This window comes from Erpetoichthys calabaricus, chromosome 11, assembly GCF_900747795.2.
Source record: "Erpetoichthys calabaricus chromosome 11, fErpCal1.3, whole genome shotgun sequence".
Classification (NCBI taxonomy): Eukaryota; Metazoa; Chordata; class Cladistia; order Polypteriformes; family Polypteridae; genus Erpetoichthys; species Erpetoichthys calabaricus.
In genome coordinates, this window is record NC_041404.2 from 67,639,727 (window position 1) to 67,659,905 (window position 20,179).

A 20,179-nucleotide genomic window follows, 5' to 3' on the forward strand; every position below is an offset into this window, starting at 1 on the left:
AAGTGAGCATTGCATGTATCAAGGTCGGCATTAAAGATCCTCTTGAGTGCTGAGGCAACAAAAAGCAGCGGGATGAACACATCTGGACCTGCTGTCGAGAAAGCATTTGCTTTTAACAGCAGCATCCCTCCCTCGTGAACACATCTTCAAGGTCTGGATAGGCGATCAGTAAAAAGTTGTCTTAAACAGCACAGTGCAATAATAAAACATTTCCTAAAACATATAGTTGTCCAGTCTGTATCATTCCTAAGCAACATTCCAGTTACAGAGGCGCAATCCCAGTTACTAACACATTTACCGTGTAGCTCTCTCCCCCCCCCCATAGTAAGAACACATTCCACCTTATTAATTTAATATTTCCAAATTTAAACCGTTAAACCCGCCATCAACAACTACAATAACAGTTGAAATCGTCACTCAAATTATTTGTTTTGTTATAGACATAAAATAAGATGCCCATTTCCATTTGATATATCTTTATTAGTGTTCTCGCCTTGCTCGCTCTCGGTCCACGGTGGAATTTGCTGTTAAATGAAAAAAAAAAAAAAAGAAAACCAGACGCTTTTGGGTCACAATTCACAATGGGTGGACGTGGGACCCGAACCCACGCAAGCCTTATTATGGAGCAGCAACACTACCGCTGCACCACTACTGTTTTCAGCAGGGTGGATGTATATAATGTATGTTTTTTATGTAAGTATGTAATGAAGACGAAAACAATTATAGCAATTATAGATGTATACTACAGTATATGACATACGTTCAGTGTTGCATGAAAACGTTGCATGAGGAAATGAATGAATATTTATGAGAGTATTATAGTGAGAGATGTGTCGTCACAAGTATTGCTAAAGCTCTTCTTTGCAGCATTATGCATTCTACAAGTCGGTATTTGTATGATGTATAATTTATCATTTTATTGCACATTGAAACAATTAAAATCTATTAACAGCTAAAACTAACGTAAATTTACGTTCATTTATTAATATTTTAAATCAATACTTTAGCCATTTATTGAAAAATGGTTTTTAGTTTGAAAATATGTTAATGTAGTGCATTTTGACGGATTTTGTTTCAGTATTGCGCGTACACAGTGCCACCGTGCCCCTCCAGCACAATGGTCATTTAATTTAAAATGCATTTATGCATCAAAATATAAATATCACGGACTGGAAAAACACTGTAATGAACGGTGTATACCAACAGCAATTAAAAGTGGCTTGAATCAAACGTCCGCACATGAAAGGAGTGTTTCCCCACGGGACACGTGTGACTTTGCGTGATAAAAGTGCTGAATGGGATATAGAATGTCGATTGGAGTCGAGAGCGTAGGGGGTCAAATAGTAAAACATAGCAGATCGACCATGGGCTTCAAGCGATCCTAAAGGGTGCCTGACCGGATTGCATACAGCAAGGAATGAAGTGAAAGTCACAGTTGTAACCGTGACTGAAAAATCATTTGATCGAATTGCATATGGCGAGGATACCGTCCCTGAAGAGTCCCAACACTGAGCCTTGTAGGCGGCAGCCGGACACAGTGGCGAGTGTGTGTGGCCCCGGCTTCTCGTGGGCTGAAAAGACGAAGCATTTCTTGCTGATGTTTGTGGGACTTATAAGTAGCTTAAGCTAAGAGATAAGTGCACCCTTAGTCTTCCTCTTAAAGCGCCAAGAATTAAGTTCCTTTTCAGCTTTCTTTTATGTGGGTTGTTTCAAATAAACTCTTGGATCAATTCATATTTTCTGTCTCGACAGGGTTGTATATGAGAGACTCTCCCTTGTGCAGTGTTAGGTTAATATTACTTTTTAAAATTACACAGGATAGTTTATTGCTTTGTTATTAAATAATAAGGGGGGCTGTAATTCCTTACATTTAATACCTGTTGAGGCTGTTTTAATTTTTCTAAGGATATTTATTTAATTATGCCTAAATAATAAATAAGTTGTTACAATAAATGTTGTGATTTCTATTTTCTTTGACCTTTTATATAATTAAATTCAGAATAGCAACAATAAATTAAAAAGACACACAACCTTTAAGGTAAAAGTTGGTCCTCACGTAATCTCCAATGACTAACCCCATTATGAAGCTGAAACACTAAAAAAGAACTAACAGGGTTGTTCGATCTATTTATCTAATTTAAGTTAATGTAAATTGGTTATTTTTGATATTACGTGCTTTTTATCGTTACATTGACATTCACTGATGCAGTATAAATAACTATTTCAGTATTTGCTGCATTCGGAATACCTGAAAAGCTCTTGAGTTAGTCTCAGTGAATTGAATTGGACGTGGAATTGTTTCTTGAGTGTAGTAAGACATTAATATGTTAAATTTACATATTTTTAAAATAGGAAAATTCAATTTAGTTAAATGGAAATGGGTGTCATAAGTACATCCAACAAGTTTTGTTTTTGTATTTTTAACTTATTTTAAAAAAAGTTTTACACCTCATCCGTAAATTGAAATTACTTAAATGTGAAAATATTTAAAATTACTCAATAATATTGCTTGCAAAAGTTGTTATAATTTACTTGATTAATCAAAAAAAAGTTTTCTGCAGGAGTCCTGGAATTCTTTTTATTATCCTACAAAACAAAATGAAACATTCTACTTTCCAACAGAGGGTAATAGAGATATATGCATCATTTGGTATGTCACCTGTGTGAGCCTGTCATCAAAGCTGCTGTTTGTTTGTCTTTTCAGAGAAGCTATATAGCCTCCCACATGAAAAACACATACAGTATCTAAAACTGGACGTGTGTGTGATATGTTCTGCGAGGAGATGACAATAAGCTTTACTTTGAGTACAGTATTTGTTTTCCACACTTTCCTGAATTTATATATCCCATTGGAGAGAAACGTAAAAGTACAAGAGATGGAATAATGCCTGACGGGACGTCAGGTAAATATTTAATATAGTTAAAGTATGTTTAAGTGTTGCTATTCCATTGTATTTTGTTTGTCTAACCCTTGAAAGCATTTTTCAATGTTAATGGTATAAAATTGCATTAATCTGTATCAAATTGTAGGGGACTTTGACAGTAGAGCTTACACTTTTAAAAATAGATGTTCTTTAATGGCTCTTTACAGGACTGTATGAATCCTGATAGTATATTGCTTGACAGAGAACCTTTTCATTCTGGGAAAGTTTCTTTGCATATGAAATTGCACTTCTTTCAGCTTTAAAAAGGTTCAAGTCAGAAATCATTATTGTACTAGCTGTGGTACCTGTCTAAGACAGGTTGAAATTTATGTAATCAATGTAGACCTCAGCACGAACGCTTGCACTGCACCATCTATTGGAATGCATTTTGTAATGCATGTAGATGGTGCCTCACAAACATTTGTGGTAATAAAATTCATTACTACAAACTGTTTGTGATGCTCCATCTGTTGAAAAGACAAATGCAATGCATATGTCTCTGTTACGTGCCATGTGGCACGGGATTTGTAAAAGTAATGTTAAGTGCAGTCTGTTGGAATGACAGAGACATGGTAACTGGATGGACACACAGACACCTAACCTTTCATTAGGGTGGATAGTAGGCTACTTTTCAGGCTAGAAAGAGTCCTGAAAATATCATGAACCTATTGGTATTTAGCAAATGTTCTATGATCTATTTTTGGTTATTTATGGAGCCTGTCACTGATCTAAATATATAAAGACTCTTTCAGCATCCTTCATGTTGATGGTTCTTTTGGGAACCAAAAGCAGTTCCTCTATGGCAATGCTCTAAATAACCACTCTGACACCTTTATTTTTAAGAGTGTATGCATTGAAAAAAATAATGCATGTAATGAGTCAATAATTCCTATATTATCTTATAAAATATTCTAGCAAAAACTGGATAACTTTCTTGAAGAACATGGTCTGCAGTAATTCTCCTTCACTTTTCAGGACCTACTTAATCCAGCCATAGGATCGCTGGGGTGGAAGTCTATAATGGCACTATAGAATGTAATGCTGGAACTAATCAGCCCTGGACTGAAAGACAGTTCATGGTAGGACACACTCAGTCACTAACAACACCCTCACCCATATGGGACCAGTTTAGATTTTTCAATTAATGCAAAAGACAAATGCTTAAAATGTAGGAGCCCAGTGTAAAACTCATGGGGACACAGGTAGAATGTACAATCTACACACAAACTATAAGGTGAATAGTATGCAGAATTACAGATTAATACATCATTTGAATTGTTACTCTAGCTAATTTTTAACTTTTTTTGTTTAGATAAAACCTGACAGTTAAAATAATGTTTGGATCTGATTAATAAATTAAGGATTAATTTTTATTCATATTGTGCTATGTTGTATCACTTATGACTTTCATTATGAAAGGAATAAATAAATATTATGAAAATCAAGAATAGTTTGCCCCATAACCAGATTTAAAATTTAACGTCATAATATTGTAAAACTAATTTATAAATCAACATCATGGTTTTCAAATAAAGAACAGCCACTGTAATCTGAGCTAGGATAATAGTGACAGATGGTTCTGGACAGAGCACCCTGTGAATTTATTGAGCAAACTGTAACAATGATTTTGAGTTAAGTTCCTACTGATTCACTGTCTTCCTGTTTAAAGCAGCTTCCACTGACTACAGAAAGACAAATTCCTACATCCTGTTGCTGTTTATACAATTTGGAATGCAACCTGACAATAAATGTTCAGTGACCAATAGGCAGGTTGCCTTGAGTAGAAAAGGCAGGTGTACTTAGATTTACATTGTTCTGGATGCTGCTAAGATTTTCATATACTTTACACAACTCATTTTCAATGTTATTTATTTTGCTTTTCTTTTCAGTGTTTGATTTGTCTTTATAGCATGTACCTACTAATACCATTATTACATTTATAACCATACCATAATTCTGTGTGGTGTAGAGGAAGAGGTGTGTGTGTGTTGGGTGTTAACTCAAGAACATAAGCTGATCACAGTGCAACATAAGTAGATGAGATAAACATTTGTGGGCAGCATGGCAGCACCTTATGGATCCATTTCTTAAATTCTATGTCTAGTTGTTGTCTCTGAAACATTTACATGTCTTCAATGGGTCTGAGTTTTCTTCCTGATACTTCAATATCCTCCCAGACCCCTAAAATGTGTATGCTACATTAACTACAGAGTTCAATCTGGTCCCTGTGTAGGTATATGTGGGTATGTGTGGGTGGGCTCTATAATGGACTGGTGCCCTGGCCAAGGGTTGTTTCCTGTCCTGTGTCCAGTATTGTCATTATAGGTTTCATCTCCTTGTGATCCTGAATCGGATTAAGTCAAGGTTTTGTGATGCATTTTAATAAACAATACTGACAGCACTAAGTACAATCAAATTTAACAACAAATGGGCTTATACAGTATATGTCATTGACCCTTGTTTGGGACCAGAAATTACAGAGAAAAAAGGTTTATATTCAGTAAATTACAAATCCACAGTACAGACAGTATTGAAAATGAAGTTGTTGTTTCAGAACAATATCTTTACTATATTTAAAATCTGTCCCACAAGGTGGAACATGCTCTTTCCTTGCAGTCTGTATGTTTAGAATTTCTTTTATATGCTGTCTTGGGAGGTTTTTGACCTGGTTGTGAGTAAGTGAGATTTCCAATGTCCTTCACTGATTTGCCTCTGCTTTGTTGTAATCTTTTTTATGTCCTTCTCTAAGCTGTCAATCTACTCACCACCCCTTCACACTAAATCCAATTACTTCTCTTCCTTCCTGGCCACCTGCCCCTTAGCTCAGAGGATCTGTGTCAGGTTAGCCTGTGTAGTATGCTACAGTTACTGTAGAATGAGAGGCAGCTCTGCATATATTAAACATACAGAGACATAGAGATAAAACACACTCGAGCGAAATAACACCATATTATAAATACACACACATTGACATCTAGAGCAATATTTTTAAATGCTGATATTGAATATATGTTTATGTTTCTAACGCTGTCAATGCCTACTTAAAGTAACTGTATGTTGTATGATTACTGTTCACAACATGTCCTGGCATTGGGTTCTAGTAGTTGAACTGAAGACATTTGTTTGGATCCTGTTTGATCTTTGGCAAAACATCTGCAATTATAAACTGTGCCACAATTCATGCATGTAATCAATTTTCTTAGTACTTGTGAGGCAGACATTCTAAATGTTTTCTAATGAAGACAACCTCTTTATTCCATTTTGCAACACAGAACAAAATATAAAAAAAATAGAAATCTTATTAATAGGGCTAATCATTGAGAAATACTATTACTAAGATATTACATTGAAGTTTAATAAATGAACCAATATTTTACTTAACTTCACCAATGTTAAAATGACAATAAATATGAAAAGTTGCAAGCAGTTCTAAAACTGTGAACATGACATTTGACAAATCATAAACAGTCAATTTCCAATACATTACAGGTTACAAGGTTTCAAGCAGGAAGAATAAAGAAATTCTTTCATTTTTCATCCAGATAAGTATCTTTGTGGCCTGTGCTCTTTCTCCCTATTTCTGTGTGGAGATTATGTCTGTGTACATCCCAGAGATGTGAAGAATTGGCTGTGTGTGAGTGTGTTGGTGTGTATGTGTATGAGTGTGTGTGTAAGTGCATGAGTGTTCTCCCTGTGCTGAACTGGCAACCCGTTTTACATTCACTCTGGCACTCACCCAGAAAAATCACCCACTATGTTATTTAAGTGTATATCCCACCTGATGATGTACTGTAAATGGGTACCACAACTTTGCAGCCACCTTGAGTCCATGGAGACAGAAAAAGAATATAAATGATAAAAAAGTACAAAACCTGAAACACAACACAATTGCCTGAAGCTTGCATAGATCAGCCTGATCAGGTCCTGCACTTATAAAGGACTGTCAAACATTCTGAACTAAGTGAAATCCTTGATTAGAACTGAAGCAGACCATTGGAACTCACTAAAATGTGGCTTAAAACCCTTCTGCCATGAAGTAAACTACTTTAGTTTTTGAAAGATCTGAAATCAAAATTTCAAACTCAAAGTAAGTGCAAAAGTAGTCAAGTGTGCACATTCATACTGTACTTGTCTTGAAACATAAAACGGATGTGAAAGTCAGTCAGGCAGTCATTACAACAGCATGTTACTGGGCAAGTTAGAGAGAGAAAGGGAGCACTCAATGACAAAAAATGTCACAAAAATAATAGACAACATATTGTTTCATACTGTATGTTGGGTGGATTCAGCAGGTACAGAATAAGCACAGAAAGCAGAATATGAACATATTGAACTGAAAAAAAATGTGTTCAGTAAAAGGCAACTTCAAGCCTCCTTTGAATTTTTCAGTAAGATGATTTTTACATTTTAAGAGATTGCCTTCCTCCTAAGATTGACTGTATCCTCCTTATTGTTTGGGATACAAGTCTCTATTCTGCATTTCTAGAAATAGCATGAAAAATAGATTCACATAAAGTATAATAAATCAGCATTGAGCTTACAAATGTAAACTGTAAGCTCAAAAATAAATACAAACTGTGCAGTTTCTGAAACGTAACTGTGAAACTGAAAAAGAGAAGGTTTTCACCCAACCTCCGGAAAACATTTTTTCTGGGTATTCATTAAAAGTAAGCATAATGCATAACAGTGCATGTACAGTAGCTTCCTCTTTGTCAGTCAGTGTTGGAGGAATCTGTAAAACGTTCATTCTCCCTCTTGGCAGTCCATCATTTTTTCAAATTAGACTTCATGAAATAGCTTTTGCAAAATCAAATATAAAGTATGATAATGGTGCAATAAATAATCCCTGCCTCTTACTCAGTATTACATTGTAAAAAAATTCTAACTTGCATGAGGTTTAACTATAAAAATATATTTTCAAATATCTTAAAGTATCTTTATATTGTACGCTGAGTAAGTTAAATGCATCTGCCTAATAAGCAGTGAATTAAATGTGAAACCAACAGTCAGCATCTACAAGTTTCGAAAATTCATTGCAATAAGAATAAGTGAACAAGTTTTGACAAGTAAAGGAAACAGAGTCCACCGTAGTTTTTCAGTTCCAGTTTAACGTCTGACACATTGTTAAGTCCAGTCTAAATGTATCAAAGGTTCAACTTTCAACAATGCCACTGGGTAACTTGCTTTGTGTGTACAGCATTCTCTTTGTAAAGCAATATTTTTTTAACATTTTCATGAGATTTACCTTCTTCTGTGTCTGATGTTTTTGGTGAACCTTATTTAAAGTAACTGCTATATGTATGTTTTTCTCCTCATCGTCGTTTTAACACTTCTATCACGCCCTGTCTTAGTCTCTATTTACTCAGTCTGGTCTTATAGCTCAAAACCTTTCGTCTTTCTGCCTTTTCCAATTCTTCACAAGACAGCAGATATGTTTCCTGAAGAAATTCTGATTTTTCTCGAATAAATTATTTCTACTAATTTCTTTCTGATTGCTCTGCCTTATTAAATCCAATTCAGGTCATAGGAATGTCACTCACATTGGTGGAATCACATTGCTCTTAACACAATTCCAGTAATAAGTGCAAATCTGTTAATGAGATTTGAGGGCAGATTGTTAATGAGGTCAAGGAATTAAGACGAGGAGCGGCATGCCAGAACTTAACAAGGATGTCATGGTTGTCAGATTATAAGGAAAAAAGGGAAGGTACATGGGGATGACCTACATCTTCTTTTAAGTGGGAAAATAAAACAGCTAAACCTTACATTTTTGCCCAGTCCACTTACAAAGAATATGAAGATGTGTTTCCCTCCATACATCACTGATTTAGTTTATATTTAAGACAGTGTCAGCCCTCACATTTCATTGTTCTGGATGCAACAACACACCTTGGCCCATACACCTACAGTGATGGCTAATGTCATTTTGTCACTTTTAGACATCTGAGTGGAAAATGGATACATTATTCTACAAAAATAAAAATTAAAAAACCTTGAGGCCCTCTGTTATTGTTTTAAACCAGGACTAATCTGGTTTTATATATAATATTCCTACCTCTGCCTTATATGAGACCCTTTAGATTTAGATCTTTAGCACCCATTGCCCATATTGTAGTGCCAGTATTGTTTTTATCAGTACCTTGTGGAGAAAATTTTTTTGAACAATCTGTTAGAGTAAAACAATTGGCTGCCAACAAACAGTACATTTAGTTAGGTCAGGAGAGTCCCTAAAAATCTATTAATTCTTCTACCAAACCTGTTTCTTTTAATATACAGTTATGGTGAGCCAATGCATATCTCAGCAGCATTAAACTCAAGGCAGGAATCGGCTACGGAAAGTCTATGACAGGGTACACTCATATACACAACCATATTAGAGACTATTGAGAGTTATCAGTCAGTCCATTCTGTTAATCTCTGGTGCAAATCAGAAAAACAGAGTTCCCAGAGAAAAGCTTCCTAGTACACAGACAAAACATTAAAACGTCACACGGATAGTGTACTGTTAATAATATGAAATCAAAGACTGGAGCGGGGCGGCACGGTGGCGCAGTGGGTAGCGCTGCTGCCTCGCAGTTGGGAGACCTGGGGACCTGGGTTCGATTCCCGGGTCCTCCCTGCGTGGAGTTTGCATGTTCTCCCTGTGTCTGCGTGGGTTTCCTCCGGGCGCTCCGGTTTCCTCCCACAATCCAAAGACATGCAGGTTAGGTGGATTGGCGGTTCTAAATTGGCCCTAGTGTGTGCTTGGTGTGTGGGTGTGTTTGTGTGTGTCCTGCGGTGGGTTGGCACCCTGCCCGGGATTGGTTCCCTGCCTTGTGCCCTGTGTTGGCTGAGATTGGCTCCAGCAGACCCCCGTGACCCTGTTTGGATTCAGCGGGTTGGAAAATGGATGGATGGATGGAAGACTGGAGCTGAGAGGCAGCAGAAATAGCCATGGTGCAACTAAGTCAGACTCATTTTAAATGTTAGTTTGATGGACAATAATATTGACCCACAGATTATATCCAACTGAAAGAGAATCTTTTAGATCCCAAAGTTCTGCTTATGATTAAGTGATTTTGGAATAGAAGGCTTAATTAATTGATTCTCTCATGTTGCTTATTGACATTTATCTTATAATATCATTCAATAACACCTACAGTATTTATAAGATTTATTTCCAATATGTAACAACTACTACTCAATTAGGGCTAATTTAATTAAAAAAATAACATCTCAAATTCACATAATCTAATTCAAGGTCGTGGTAGCCGACTGTATTCCAACAGCACTAGGTTCATGATATGCAAGATCAATGGTCCATCGCTGTGACACTTCTGGTCCAAACCAACAATCAACCAGTCCGTAGTCTTTAGTTCACATAGCCAGTACAGTACTAAGGATGGAAAAAAAAGAAAAAGGCAATTTTTTGAAAGTGCAAACTCCACGTGGATGACTAGGTGAAGAGTTCATACCCAGGCCGCATGATTCATGAAGAACTATCACTAATTACTGCAGGATTGTGTCACCCTTAACTTAAAAGGAAGTTGTGAAATAAAATTCAGTGTAAACATAAAATAAATGAAAGCATACAACAATGAGCTTAAAGTACAATACACATACAGCAGTTCTGATGTGAAGGGACTTACAGTATTTGCTTCTCCAGGGTTAATGTGTAGATCGCAAGTAATCATTAACCCAAGGAACTCAAAGTAGTCAATGGCCTCTACCTTATTAACCTTTTAATTTGTGCACTTTGAACAATCCACACAGACCACCAAATGCTGAAAAGGCAAAGGGAATACAACATTTACAAATACAAAACAGATTGCAGTACTGCTGTACCAGAGGTTGCAGCGTTATTCTCTGTTTAACAACACTCCCATCAAAACTGTTGTAGCTGACAAACAGCAATCATGGACACAAGTACTTTTAAAAAGTATGTGAAGTTTAAACAACATGTTCGACTCTACATAAACTAAAAACGTCCAAGTAAAAAAAGCAAAATTGTTCACTGTTCATATATTTACAAACTCTTTTCCACATTTATTTATTTTCCCAAACTGTTAAGCCCACTGAAAGGTTTCAAAGAGCCAGGACCTAGATCAGCTGTGCTGGGGTCAGGTCAGGAATCAGTCCCGGAAAGGACATCAACCACTCAAAAACTCACAGTTGCTGACAAAGGACCAGGTTAGAACTGGCAACAAAATGAGTACCCAAGTCTTTAGGATGTGCATAGTGTCCAGAAAAAGAAAATGCATGCTTATGGGGAAACATACAGACTGCACACAGAAAGTGTCCAACGTGGAACACAAGGTAGGATTCTGCATTTGTGAGTCAGCTGAATTGGCCATTAATACCACTGTTGTACTTCCTTTCATATTTTTTAAGTTTAATGGTAAATATTGAAAAAAATGTTCCATATTGTGAACATTAATCTTCTTCTTTCGGCTGCTCCCTTTAGGGGTTGCCACAGCGGATCATCTTCTTTCATATCTTTCTGTCCTCTACATCTTGCTCTGTTACACCCATCACCTGCATGTCCTCTCTCACCACATCCATAAACCTTCGCTTAGGCCTTCCTCTTTTCCTCTTCCCTGGCAGCTCTATCCTTAGCATCCTTCTCCCAATATACCCAGCATCTCTCCTCTGCACATGTCTAAACCAACGTAATCTCACCTCTCTGACTTGTCTCCAAACCATCCAACTTGAGCTGACCCTCTAATGTACTTGTTTCTAATCATTAATAATAGTCGTAATTGTAATGAAGAACATTTATAAACTCTTAAGCATGCTTTAAAGATACAGTATGTTTAGTTTTATCATTTGATATGGAGCTGGACAGTTTGACATCCGTGGCAGAGCGACAAGCGCTCAGCAGGCTCCTGTCAGTCATGGAGAATCCACTGCATCCACTGAACAGTGTTATCTCCAGACAGAGGAGCAGCTTCAGCAACAGACTGCTGTCACTTTCCTGCTCCACTGACAGACTGAGGAGATTGTTCCTCCCCCACACTATGCGACTCTTCAATTCCACCGGGTTAGGGGGTGCTAAACGTTAACATTATACAAAGTTACTGTCTGTTATACCTGCATTTTTATCACTCTTTAATTTAATATTGTTTTTTATCAGTATGCTGCTGCTGGAGTATTTGAATTTTCCCTTTGGATTAATAAAGTATGTATCTATCTATCTATCTATCTATCTATCTATCTATCTATCTATCTATCTATCTATCTATCTATCTATCTATCTATCTATCTATCTATCTATCTATCTATCTATCTAACATTAGGGCCAAATGAGCTATTACTTTTTAATATGTTTTGTGACTTTAGTATTTTTTTCTTATTTTTGTTTTCCTTTTTACAGCAGAGCTAGAAACAGGCAGTTTGGATTTATAACTCTGATGTTTAGATCTTTGATGGCATTTTTATCCAAACTAGGGGCCACCATCTTTGAGACCTGCAACTTACAGAAAATCTGCTAATGCAATTACAACTATAAGAGGCCTGGCTAAAGCTCAAGAGGATATAATGGCATTGGCGTCACAAGTAAAAGGAAGGCCTTGTCCTAAATCCTCAATCAAATAACTTTATTGGCTGACACCAATAGCCTGGGCTGGAATTTAGGCACTGGCAAGCCAGTATGTGATGAACCTATAAGAACTCTTCCATGGAGGAAAAATTCTCTGAAGGTTTATACATGTGACAGTAAATTGAGTTGGCCTCAAGTTCCAAGACATCAGTGCTTTGCACTGTATATTTTCTGAAATGTGATGATACTACTAAGGATGGTGAGTATTTAGAAAGTCTTCGAGACAAAGCAAAAATGTCATCAGTTTTCTTCAACAAATCTGAAACAACATTGAAAAACTATCATTGAAAAACATGGTAAATAACAAAGCTATTATAAATGAACTAGTAGGATATATTCCTGTCTTGTGTCCATTGCTAACAAAAATCACTCAAGAGCCATGTGATCCAAATATAGAAAACATGAAGGTGAATATTTTGAAGTTGTTAATATACTTATTGAATTTATAGCTGGCAACCCCCCTAACTGTACTTCCCTTGGGATGTGGAAGTACTTTGAAATGCTTGTGATTCAAACTTTTGGGCATTGTTGTAGCAACAGCAACTGCTGGATAATTCTGCTGACCCAAATTCTATTACATTTATTTTTTATTCCAATAGATGAAATATAACAATTTATTACTACAGCATTTTTTTTCAACAATTTTTGATTGAGCTGTGTAAATATAATACTATTTAAAGTTGGAAAGGGGTGATTGATTTGAATGAAACACGAATGAATGGGATGTAGTACCGATTATGTCCTTGATTGACTTGCGTCTTAACACTGCATTTAACACTGTGATATAATTTAAAGAGTCAATGGAAAAAAATAAAAATAAAACAGTGCTGGTACTTTGTCTTTTAACAATCCTATATGTTCTTGAGTTATCATGCTCTATGGTGAAGACTACTGGTACAGAGCCTAAAAGTCTGCAGGTTTTTTCTACTGTCCGTCCCTTTATTCATGCAAGAATGGAACAAGACTGTTTAATACCTACTGTATGTCTGGGTAAGTGATCACTGAAAGTGATCAGTCTTTTTTTTGGTCTTTTCTTGTGGTGTTTGTGCATTATGCCTCTCTCCACGTACGTGCTGTCCTAGGGCCTCATTATAAATGCATATACATGCTTGAAATTCATGTACACAAATTCCAGTGCAAACATTGGGATTTATAAAACAAAACCTAACAGGGGAACAAGACGTATATTTACAGCAGCTCTGACTCATGCATATGCAACATTTTGGAGAAAATGGGAAATAACGACACTCTTGATCAAGGAGGAAAATGCAGCCAAACCAGCTAAAGGATGACTCATGCATACAATACATATCACCAAGCCATTATTAGAATGTGTGTTGACATGACAAATATCTTACATCTCAAAGTGATAAATATGGTGTACAGACTTTAGTTCTCTTTTAACACTGCATTTTTGCACTGAAGAACGTTTTTAGTTATTCATCAGTTTATATGGGCTACCTGTTTTCAGTTCTAAAGGAACTGGCAGATAGATCAGGAATATCTCAGTCAAGCTTCACTCCGTCACGCCTGCTGTGCTGTCAGTCACTAACTGTCCTGCGAGGTGCTACATTCAGTTTTCATGTAGTGTAGGCATACATACACAAAGCATAACATGTTTCTGCCAACATACATAGAAATGTTCTCCAAGCATATTTGGAGAAATTCACTGCACTCATACTGCAATAAAGGCACTTAGCGAGAATTAAACTGCTTTTGTTAACAGTAAGCAGGGACATTCCATTAATGCACAATTTGTCTGTGATGTCAAGAAGACAGACAAACATTGTGGCTCAGTGGCCTGACTCAAATCGCGATTCATTTATTTTGAGGCAAAGTAGCTTTGGCAGATGCGATGGTACTATACTGTACATGGTGGCTGACATATTGGTAAAGGTATGGCTGAACCCTCAGTTTTTCATATGGACTGCACTATTCTTTGTCAAACCAATCATGTTATTACATATGCAAGGTACCAATTCAGACACTGGCACCTTTCATTGACCACATCAATGCAGAGGAAAGGTGTTATAATACTGTGCATGATCCTGCACTCTCAGTTGGGGAACACAGCCAGACACTCTTGAATGTAGGTGGCAGTGTCTCAGTATGTCAAGTATGAGGCTGCTCTACCAGGAATGAGTAGGGCGGTGTTTGAAGCACATTCACATATACATACTTACAAGATAATTGTAATTTATTAAAGGTAAACTGGGCCTAATTTATAAAACATTGCATGGATTTGAGCATGAAAATATGTGTACACCAAAAAATCATGGAAATGCAGAGCCCCCGAAGGAACATTGTGTAATTTTTTTTTCTGATACACAACAGATAGTTTCAAGTGAGCACCAGATACTTTCAACTGTACAGTAACTGAAAAGGGGATTCATACCTATACATAATTTCTAATGCATATGAGTTCTGTTTCATAGTTGCACTTAGGAAAAATGGAAATTGGAGACTTTATAGAAGTATACGTTCAGCTTGGTCTTAAACACAAAGACATAGCGCTTGTTCTTGCAGTTCATCATGGATACATTATCACTGAAAGGCATTTAAAACATATATTGAAGTCTAAAGGTCTATTTCATCGTAAGGTCTATAGCAACATTGAGGAAATGATTGTGTTTATACAGTGTGACAGATGTCCGGGGACATTGCCCCACCGGGACGCCGGGAGACAGGAAGGACCGGGAGAAGGGCAGTATTTCCCCCAGAACATGAGAGAGCAGCCTTCCTGGATTGCATTGGGACCACGGAGCTGGGACGTTCAATCCTGTGGGTGGGTGTGGCCACCGCCAGGGGGTGCCTGGACAGCTCCAGAACGGTGGTCGACAGCACTTCCACCACAACAGGAAGTGCTGTCAGAAGAGGAGCTGAATCCGCATGCAGCACTTCCGCCACACCCGGAAGTGCTGCCAGATGCTAATCAAGAAGCACCTGGAGCACTTCCGGGAGCTGTATAAAGGAGGCCACCGCACTCCACTCGAGGCGAGAGTCAGGAGGGAGAAGACAGGAGCCTGAGTTAGGAGGAGGAGGAGGAGGAGGAGGAGGTGGTGGCCGGAGAAAAGAAAGAGATTGAGTTGGCTGTTTTGGCACTGTGTAAAATAAACGTGTGTAATTTTCGGGACATTCGGTGTTTGTCTGTCTGTGGCCGGGGCGGGTTTCTCACAACAGCAACAATTGCAAAGCTCAGGTCAGCTTCATGGCTACCGATGGATGCACACAAAATGCAAAAAATGGTTTGCATGTGAAGAAGGAAGATATTCAATATCATACACAGCATGGTATCACCTCTCCTCTGTGTTCTGGGGGTCAGGGAATGGCATAAGATGTCAGTGTCTAAATGGGTAGCCACTATTACCTGGCATATGTAATGACATGATTGCTGTTGCAGTTAATTGTACAGGCCGTATATAAAACTCAGGGCTCAGTGTCCTTTCCAATAAGCCAGCCACCATGTACGGTAATATGACAAGTGACAAAGTTAACTTTGTTTCAATATAAATGACTCACAGTTTGACTTGTGCCACTGACCCATGACATTTGTCAGTCACATCCTGGCATCACAGATAACTTATGCATTAATGGGATGCCACTGCTCATGGTGAGTAAAAGATAGGTCATTTTCGCCAGGCGCACTTATTGCAATATAAGTGCAGTAAATTGGACACTGCTGCCAATTGTCTTTTTATGTTGGTAAAAAACATGCTATATTTTACGTACGTTCACCCACACCATACAAAAACTGAATGTAGCGCCTTGCCAGTCTGTTAATGGCTTTCAACATAGTGAGCATGATGGAGTGACGCTTGGTTGAGATATTCCTGACCTGTTGTCCAGATCCCTGAAAAGTGATAACAGGTAACCAATATAAACAGCCAAAAAAAACAAAAAAGATCTTTAGTGTACATATTCAGCATTGCCCCTCTTAATAGGGAACTAAAAGAGTGTACAGTCTGTACATAAAATTTACCACTTTTGAGATGTAATATATTTTTCACGTCAATGCACATTATGATGATGCTTTGGTGATAGGTGTTATTATGCATGTGAGTCATCATTTAGCTGATTTGGCTGCATTTCCCTACTTGGTCAAGAACATCGTTGTTTGCTAGTTTCTCTGAAATGTTGCATATGTATGGGTAGGAGTTGTCGTAAATATACACAAACTCCCCAATCAAGCTTCCTTTTATAAATCCGAATGTTTGAGTGGGAAGTTGCATGCACACATTTTGAGCCTGTCTTTGTGTTTATGCAAGCTTAATAAATGAGACCCCTGGGATGATAGTACCCCACTGCAGTCCAAATGCATGATGTAGAGTTATGTAAATGCTTTTGGATGTCTAGATGTATTGAGGATCATGTGATGAACAGGCGTCTCATGCGGGAAGTGTATGAATGAATAGGGGAGGTTAAGTTTTGTACCTGTTATTGTTGTATTGAATTCCAATGCCAAACTGTTCTAGTATTGGCAGAAAGAAATGGAAAAGTAATGCAAAAATTCTGCAGAGTAATTGTAAATAATGGGTTAATCCATTGGAGCTGATTTCAATCAGTTTACTATTTAAAATGCAATTACAAATAATTACATCATTCTTTACAATATTGAATAACAATGAAACACATTTAGGTAAATGACCTCATTACAGCTGTACAGTGCCCTGGTATACAGCAAACAGCAAAGTTACAATGCTGTGGTTTATGCATAGGTCAGCCACTTGGAAACACCCAAAAAGAGAAATAAAGAAAGAAGAAAAGCTTTAAATACCACATCTCCATGCTGAACATACAGGTCAATAAGCAATCGATTCATTGTCTCTCTGCCTCTGTCTCTTTAAATTCATTCAGATTGTGAGCAAATGGATCATGATTGTAAGTGTCTCTTTGAACCCAATGGGCTTGCTGAAGACAATTACTAATAATTTTTCCCTTTGTTCCTTAATAATACAGAATAATTTCTGTTTACAGCAAAAAGTCATCTTAATGAAGACTTAATGTTCATAAAAGTAATAAAAAAATATTATGATATCCTGCTGACAACTTAAATGACAAACACATTAAATCAGTCTCTACAGTAGCAGTGCAGTGTACAAACGTTATCAAGGCTGTAGGCCAAAAAGGACTAGCATCACCTTGTGGTATGAAATGGAATTGCAGGAATGCACATTCTAGTAGCACGAAATTGTCTTCAATCGTTGGCCCACCTCCCTTCTTCAAAAGTACCATCACAAAGTGCTTTGAAAAAATAGTTGCTGGGGCAGATTACAAGATAATGCAAATTCAACAAAAAAAAATGAAAACTGGAAGAGTTCAACAGTGCAATAAATATTGCAGTTTATAAAAAATTGAAAATAAATTGAAAGCAGTGATTTGTGCACTTAAATTTTTTATTTAAGTGAAGGAAGGTTTAAAATCTGGGTGTAAATGGCAACATTTACCTGCCTGGCCTGAATATGAGCCCAAATAAGTATATTTTTTTAATTCAGTTCAATTCAATTTGTGTTCACTTTCATTTAAGAATTCAGCATCCAATGCAATAATTATAAATAAAACATGAAAAGGAATGCATCCTAAGTACAATATATAATGTTAAAAACTATAATTCTAGGAGCAGCCCACTGTGGAGTAGACATTGTGGAGTAAATATATATCTACTGTATATATACAGGTTTTTTTTCACCTTTCCCCCACTCTGCTGTTCCTCTTGCCTATGTTCCATTACAATACCAACTGAGCATTGTATATGCTTACAAGCCAACCTGGGATAGTACCTGGCATCAGAAATCACTCTAAAATTCTTATGGTTACCAGACAAATTACCTTCTGATGACTCTGAGATATATAGTTAGGTCCATAAATATTTGGACAGAGACAACTTTTTTCTAATTTTGGTTCTGTACATTACCACAATGAATTTTAAATGAAACAACTCAGATACAGTTGAAGTGCAGACTTTCAGCTTTAATTCAGTGGTGTGAACAATACGATTGCATAAAAATGTGAGGCAAACTAAAGCATTTTTTTAACACAATCCCTTCATTTCAGGGGCTCAAAAGTAATTGGACAATTGACTCAAAGGCTATTTCATGGTCAGGTGTGGGCAAGTCCGTCATTATGTCTTTATCAATTAAGCAGATAAAAGGCCTGGAGTTGATTTGAGGTGTGGTGCTTGCAGGTGGAAGATTTTGCTGTGAACAGACAACACGCGGTCAAAGGAGCTCTCCATGCAGGTGAAAGAAGCCATCATTAAGCTGCAAAAACAGAAAAAACCCATCCGAGAAACTGCTACAATATTATAAGTGGCAAAATCTACAGTTTGGTACATTCTGAGAAAGAAAGCAAGCACTGGTGAACTCAGCAACGCAAAAAGACCTGGACGTCCACGGAAGACAACAGTGGTGTATGATCGCAGAATCATTTCCATGGTGAAGAGAAACCCCTTCACAACAGCCAACCAAGTGAAAGACACTCTCCAGGGGGTAGGCGTATCGATATCCAAGTCTACCATAAAGAGAAGACTGCATGAAAGTAAATACAGAGGGTGCACTGCAAGGTGCAAGCCACTCATAAGCCTCAAGAATAGAAAGGCTAGACTGGACTTTGCTAAAGAACATCTAAAAAAGCCAGCACAGTTCTGGAAAAACATTCTTTGGACAGATGAAATCAAGATCAACCTCTACCAGAATGATGGCAAGAAAAAAGTATGGAGAAGGCGTGGAACAGCTCTTTATCCAAAGCATACCACATCATCTGTAAAACACGGTGGAGGCAGTGTGATGGCTTGGGCGTGCATGACTGCCAGTGGCACTGGGACACTAATGTTTATTGATGATGTGACACAGGACAGAAGCAGCCGAATGAATTCTGAGGTGTTCAGAGACATACGGTCTGCTCAAATCCAGCTAAATGCAGTCAAACTGATTGGGCGGTGTTTCATGATACAGATGGACCCAAAACATACAGCCAAAGCAACCCAGGAGTTTATTAAAGCAAAGAAGTGGAAAATTCTTGAATGGCCAAGTCAGTCACCTGATCTTAACCCAATTGAGCTTGCATTTCACTTGTTGAAGACTAAACTTCAGACAGAAAGGCCCACAAACAAACAGCAACTGAAAGCCGGTGCAGTAAAGGCCTGGCAGAGCATTAAAAAGGAGGAAACCCAGCATCTGGTGATGTCCATGAGTTCAAGACTTCAGGCTGTCATTGCCAGCAAAGGGTTTTCAACCAAGTATTAGAACTGAACATTTTATTTCCAGTCATTTAATTTGTCCAATTACTTTTGAGCCCCTGAAATGAAGGGATTGTGTTAAAAAAAATGCTTTAGTTACCTCACATTTTTATGCAATCGTTTTGTTCACCCCACTGAATTAAAGCTGAAAGTCTGAACTTCAACTGCATCTGAGTTGTTTCATTTAAAATTCATTGTGGTGATGTACAGAACCAAAATTAGAAAAAAGTTGTCTCTGTCCAAATATTTACGGACCTAACTGTATCTCATCCCTGATTCACAGACCACAAGCCATTACTACAAACTAAGGCTCTACTTTTCACCCTTCCCTACCCTCTGCCTTTTTCATTATTCTTGGGTTTGTTTTCTCTCCTTTTCTGATCTCTGTATCTTCTCTGTTTTGTCTGCCCCAGACCATGCCTAAAAAGGCACAGTAACAAGCAT